Here is a 5,997-nt window from a genome sequence, read left to right on the forward strand (position 1 = left end):
TAAAAGTTTAAATGCTATGTATAAAGTTCTGAAAAAAGAATTCATTGTCTTTGTACTATGGAGTCGCCACTAGCTGTATGGTAAACGTCATGTCTTACTACGTTCCTTTTGTAAACATGACACTATTTTAAAATCTATCCCTGCCTCCAAGCGGTCCAAAAAGCTTAATAGGTTCCCCCCGAAAATTGTGGCCTTCAAATATGTTGAAAAAATTTGGGCAATGCTGAAGCATAAACTCAATTCAATGAACCTTAATGCCAATCAAATTAGGTGTGGATATGTGTTTAATAACTACTTGAATGGACACTTGTATTTTTCTGTCATTTTATAACCTTATAAAATCATATTATTTAGCTAAATCTTGTAACTTAATTAATTCTTTTTAGCATTTTTAATGGAGATATTCAGAGTTCAAATCTCCTTTCTCCAACTATCAAATTATTAAATAAAAAGGTTATACTATTTATTCCCTCCCTAATCAACATATTATTCTTCATTACTTTAACAACTGATATTTTAGGCTTTTATCTATCTCCTTTAATTTTCTTAAAATTAATTAATTCACTCTTTCTCAACATTGCATTGATTGCTTTCAATTGCATATGCCCAATCATCTTAAACTTATGCATATGCTTCCAATTGGATGTGATTCTTCTTTATCTTTTCCTCAAGAGGAACCACCTTCATCTTGAACTTATGTTTTCATTCTTGATCCATCTTTCCTAGAATACCCATTCGTCTATCAAAATGTTCTCATTTTGGTTATGCTTGTTTGAAGAACATGTTGCTTCTTAACAGATCAACAATTTGTACCATAGATCATAAAAAGTCTTCTACAGTTTTATAAATATTTTATGATTACACCATAATTCTGATTATGGGTGTGCATAGGACTTGATAACTTGACTCAATCCAATCTAAATGAAATGAATTTTATTTTCGTGGGTTTGCTGGGTGTATATTGATTATTGAGTTGAGTTTTTCTTTAAAATATAAGTTTTTTTTTTTTTTTTTTTTTTTTTTTTTTTTTTTTTTTTTTTTTTTTTTTTTTTTCAATATAAGAAAATAATATCGTAGCCTTTGGCCAAATTATTTCATTTACTATTCCAGAAATCTCATGGACCAATAATATAGTGGATGAAATTCTGTATTATACCACAACTACAAAATAATTATCTATTTTCACACATTGGTGAGTTTACAACTAGTTTAAATAAATCTAATTTGCCTCACAAGGTTTTCAAATGATAATAGTCAAGCTTTTCATACAATATCCACATCAAATATTCAAAGAATATAAAAATGTTTCTTCATTATAAGTATAGTTTGATATTCAAAACTATTTTTGGTAAAACCCCAAATTAGTAAACACCACTTACCATATTAGCTTTGCAAGACCAACAACCAACCACTTTTGATTCACCTCCATCAATTACATGAATCTTCCACTGTCCTAATGCTTTAATAGTATAAATGTGGACAACACTAATATTTCTCAATTTTTTCATTGATTTACTTGCTGTGTGATCCAATTGTTCTATTCCCCAAATGAATAAGCTTGATAAAAAATAGATTGATAAAGTCAACGATTTTTTTATTTTATTTTTTTATGGAAGAAAAAATAAACACCTATTAGATTTAGAATACTGCTAGACCTTGAATAATTCCAAGATTGTGGGGATAATTTGAAAGGTCAACGCATAGATAAGAGATCAAACGTGCGTGTGTGGTGCAGCTTAACGAGGGGAAGCTTATATATAACTTATATAATTTATATACTTGACATCATTATTAATCTGCTGCAATAATGAGCAGTACATCATGATAAAATTTTAATGTTATTGAGTGAATACAATCGTGGACACATGCATGTAGAGGAATCCAGGTCCCATATAATAACATCAGACCAAAACACAAGCTGTGGTTGATTCTGCTTACCATGAATATTCCATGAATTATTTGAAGCATAAACAGCACGTTAAGAGCACTAAATCTTCACCAAGTCAATGAATAAGATTTGATGTCTTGTTATAAATAGCAGAATAAGGAAAAGTCATTCTTCACAGTCAGCAAAGAAAGCATAATAAAAGGACTCTTTCAAGTTCATCTTGTTATAAATATGTTCCACATGCAAATCTTGCACTAGCAGTAGATTTGTCATAACACAGTTTGTCATTTGTACTACATAGTGTTTCAAATTTTCAATTATAAACTCCTAATACTATGGCTTTACAAATATCATATCTTCTCTCCTTGTTGCTTCTTGTTCTGTTGCTGCCATATTCCACCACTGCTCAAGCTTCCAGCAACCAATCTCTAGGCTCATCCCTTATTGCACAGGAAAACGGCTCTTACTGGGCATCGCCTTGTGGTGACTTTGCTTTTGGTTTCCAGCAAATTGGAAATGGAGGCTATCTACTAGCCATATGGTTCAACAAAATACCTGAAAAAAAACATTGTCTGGTCAGCCAACGGGGACAATCTAGTGCCAACAGGATCCAAAGTTGAACTTACCAAAGATGGCCAATTGGTACTCAGTGACCCAACAGGCACAGAGATTTGGAAATCTGAGTTAGGCGGTTTAGGAGTTGTCTATGCAGCCATGCTTGACACAGGAAACTTTGTGTTGGCAAGCCAGGACGGTAGCCATTTGTGGCAGAGTTTTGATCATCCAACAGACACAATGTTACCAACACAGACAATGAGTATGGGCAGCAAGCTTGTAGCTCATTACTCGGAAAGGAGTTACTCTAATGGAAGGTTCCAGTTTGCACTAAAAATGGATGGAAATCTTGTGCTTCAAACTTTAGCATTCCCTATAGATTGGTCTAATACTGATTATTGGGCAAGTGGAGCTATAGGCAGTGGCTTTCAGGTGGTCTTCAATGAGTCTGGAACTATATACCTCAGCTACAAACGGAAGCATACTTACGACCATATCATCAAATTCTATTTCTAAACAGGACTTCTATCAAAGAGTAGTCATGGAATATGATGGAGTTCTTACACATTATGTCTACCCGAAAAGCAGCACTAATACTTCAAATGCCTGGACCATTTTGTTCCTTATGCCTCCAAATATATGCTGAATAACGGAAGACACAGGCAGTAGAGCTTGTGGATTCAACAGCTACTGCGAGCTAGGAGGGGATGGAAGACCAAATTGCAAATGCCCAACAAGATACACCCCTCATTGATCCAAATGATGTTATGAAAGGTTGCAGACAGGACTCTCTTCCACAAAGTTGTTATGAAGCATCTTCAGCAATAGATCAGTTTGATTTAACTGAAATGGAAAGTATAAATTGGCCCCTTTCCGATTATGGACGTTATAAAGGAGTAAATGAGGATTGGTGCAGGAAAGCTTGCTTGGGTAATAGTTTTTGTGCAGTGGCTGTTTTTGGAGATGGGTAGTGTTGGAAAAAGAAAATTCCTCTCTCAAATGGGATGAAGGACACCAACAACTTTGCAAGCAAAGTTCTAATCAAAATTAGGAGAGATAATTCTACTTTTAACCCTTCAGGTGCAGATTTTAATTCTACTTTTAATCATTCAGGTGCAGATTTGAAGAAGAAAAAGCATTCAACTGTGAGACTATTTGTGTCGGTGCTCCTTAGCAGCTCGATGTTTCTGAACTTGCTCTTCCTGTTGGCTGCTTTTCTGCTTGTTTTTCGTTTCAAATATTGGAAATCAAAGGCCCTCAAAACATACCCATTCATGCCAGGCATGAATTTGCAAAATTACACTTATGAGGAACTAACAAAAGCCACAAATGGGTTCAGGAAGAGCTAGGGAGGGGTGCCTTTGCAAAAGTTTATAAAGAGGTTCTAGAGTATGAGGACAGAAAACTAGTTGCGTTAAAAGGATGAACGATTTGGTGAAAGAAGGTGATATGGAGTTCAAAGCTGAAGTGAGTGCTATTGGTAGTACAAACCACAGAAATTTGGTCCAACTGCTAGGATACTGCAACGAGGGGCAACACCGGCTTCTTGTATTTGAATTCACGACTAATGGTTATCTAGCAAGCTTTCTATTTGGGGGTTCGTGGCCATATTGGTACCAAAGAATTCAAATTGCATTAGAAATTGCAAGAGGGCTCTTTTACTTGCATGAAGAATGCAGCACCCAAATCATACATTAAGATATCAAGCCGTAGAACATCCTCATGGATGACTCTTTTTCAGCTAAAATTTCTTACTTTGGATTAGCTAAGCTAAGCTTTTGAAAACAGACCAAACTCGTACTACTACTGGAATCAGGGGAACTAAAGGGTATGTTGCACCCGAATGGTTCGGAAACATGCCTGTTAAAATCAAGGTGGATGTTTACAGCTTTGGCATTTTGTTGCTAGAGCTCATTTGCTGCAGGAAGAGTTTTGAAGCAGAGGCAAAGGATGAGGATCAGATGATACTAGCTGACTGGGCATATGATTGCTATAAAGACAAGAAACTGGATCTGTTAGTGGAGAATGATGTGGAGGCAACAGATGACATGAAGAGATTGGAGAAATATGTGATGATTGCAATATGGTGCATTTAGGAGGATCCATCACCATGGCCAACAATGAAGAAAGTGGTACAAATGATGGAAGGATCTATTGAGGTCTCAGTTCCTCCAGGTCCATCCTCATTTATTAGTTCAGTGTAAATCCTCTTATATAATTACCATTCTGGTTGTTTAAGTCTTTATGCATGTTTAATTGACAATACTATTAGCTTGGCAAGTCAAGTAAACTAATACAAAACCAAACACTGACAAGGTCCAGACAATGAATAGTAACTACTAGTCTATAGAACTAGTTGTAGCCACTACCATTGACATATTTTGATGTACAGGTTATTTTCAGGCAGGCCTTCTTAGATTAAATCTAGCTAGATTCAGCAAGATCCAAACTACCATCTTACAACAAGACTTACAATCTGTCATGGTTTGCAACATTAACTTAACATAATCAATCTTGCCACAAGATTAGTTTAACTTCTGCAACCAAATTGATAGATGAAACAAAATAGTGAGGAGGCGATACTTGGCAAGACAGAGCAGTGAATGGGATACAAATCCGTGTTAATTCTTGCCTTGGTAATGTACCTTCCTTGTAGAACTGTCTTGAGTAGAGTAGTGTTGAGCATCAAAGCAACACCATCAGATATTATTTTGCATAAATGATGAGCATATAAAAGATTGGATGAAATTTTGGACACAAGCAGAATATTTCAAGTTTGAAGTTGAAGGAATGTGTCATAAGTTGAAAATTACTTATATGGGTGATTGTAAGTTCATGTTCATTGTCCATTGAGACTAACTCTGAACCTTTGTATTGATTTTGAAGAGAAGATTTGCAAGGTTGGATGTTTAAGTCACCAGCTTTGCTGCATATCTGGTGTTCTGATGAATGTATGTATGATAAATGTCTGTATATCCCGACTGTCTATTATTATGACTATTATTCTATGTCAAGTAATTGTTTATATAAAATTTTTATCACACATAAAAATGGTTCCTAGCTAGATAAATTTTTTTTGTTAGTAGTGCAAATTTTTTGTCTTTTCTATTCAAGCATTTGATCACAACTAACCTATTACAAAACCCAGCAATTAATGGCTTAATGCCAATGCCATCATTCATATGGATTGAAAAACCAAGTAAATAGAATTTTTTTCAGATGAAAGTCCATGTTATATTGTAGAAATTAAATATATTTTATTTTATGATGTTATCAAAGTATAGTATCAAATTATTAAAGTATTATAGATCACTAGCATGTAACCCATGCAAACATGTGGATGCATTTAAAATTAAACACTATTTTTATTATAACTAGTCACAGACTCACGTAATGCGCGGGAAAATTTGATATAAATATTTTTTATTGGATAATTATAGAATTAATATATTAGATTGTATATTTTAAAAGTCAATATGTGTTATTTGAAATTATGTTTTATATTATAAGTTTTTTTGTGGTGTACAACTAACAAATTAAATATATTTTGTAGT

The 5,997-nt window shown here is 34.2% G+C and overlaps 1 pseudogene; it reads left to right on the forward strand.

Annotated features, from left to right (window-relative positions):
- Positions 1-2,124: 2,124 nt before the first annotated feature.
- LOC115969845 lies at positions 2,125-4,799 on the forward strand (annotated as a pseudogene).
- Positions 4,800-5,997: the final 1,198 nt, after the last annotated feature.

Source organism: Quercus lobata, chromosome 1 (genome assembly GCF_001633185.2).
Source record: "Quercus lobata isolate SW786 chromosome 1, ValleyOak3.0 Primary Assembly, whole genome shotgun sequence".
Classification (NCBI taxonomy): Eukaryota; Viridiplantae; Streptophyta; class Magnoliopsida; order Fagales; family Fagaceae; genus Quercus; species Quercus lobata.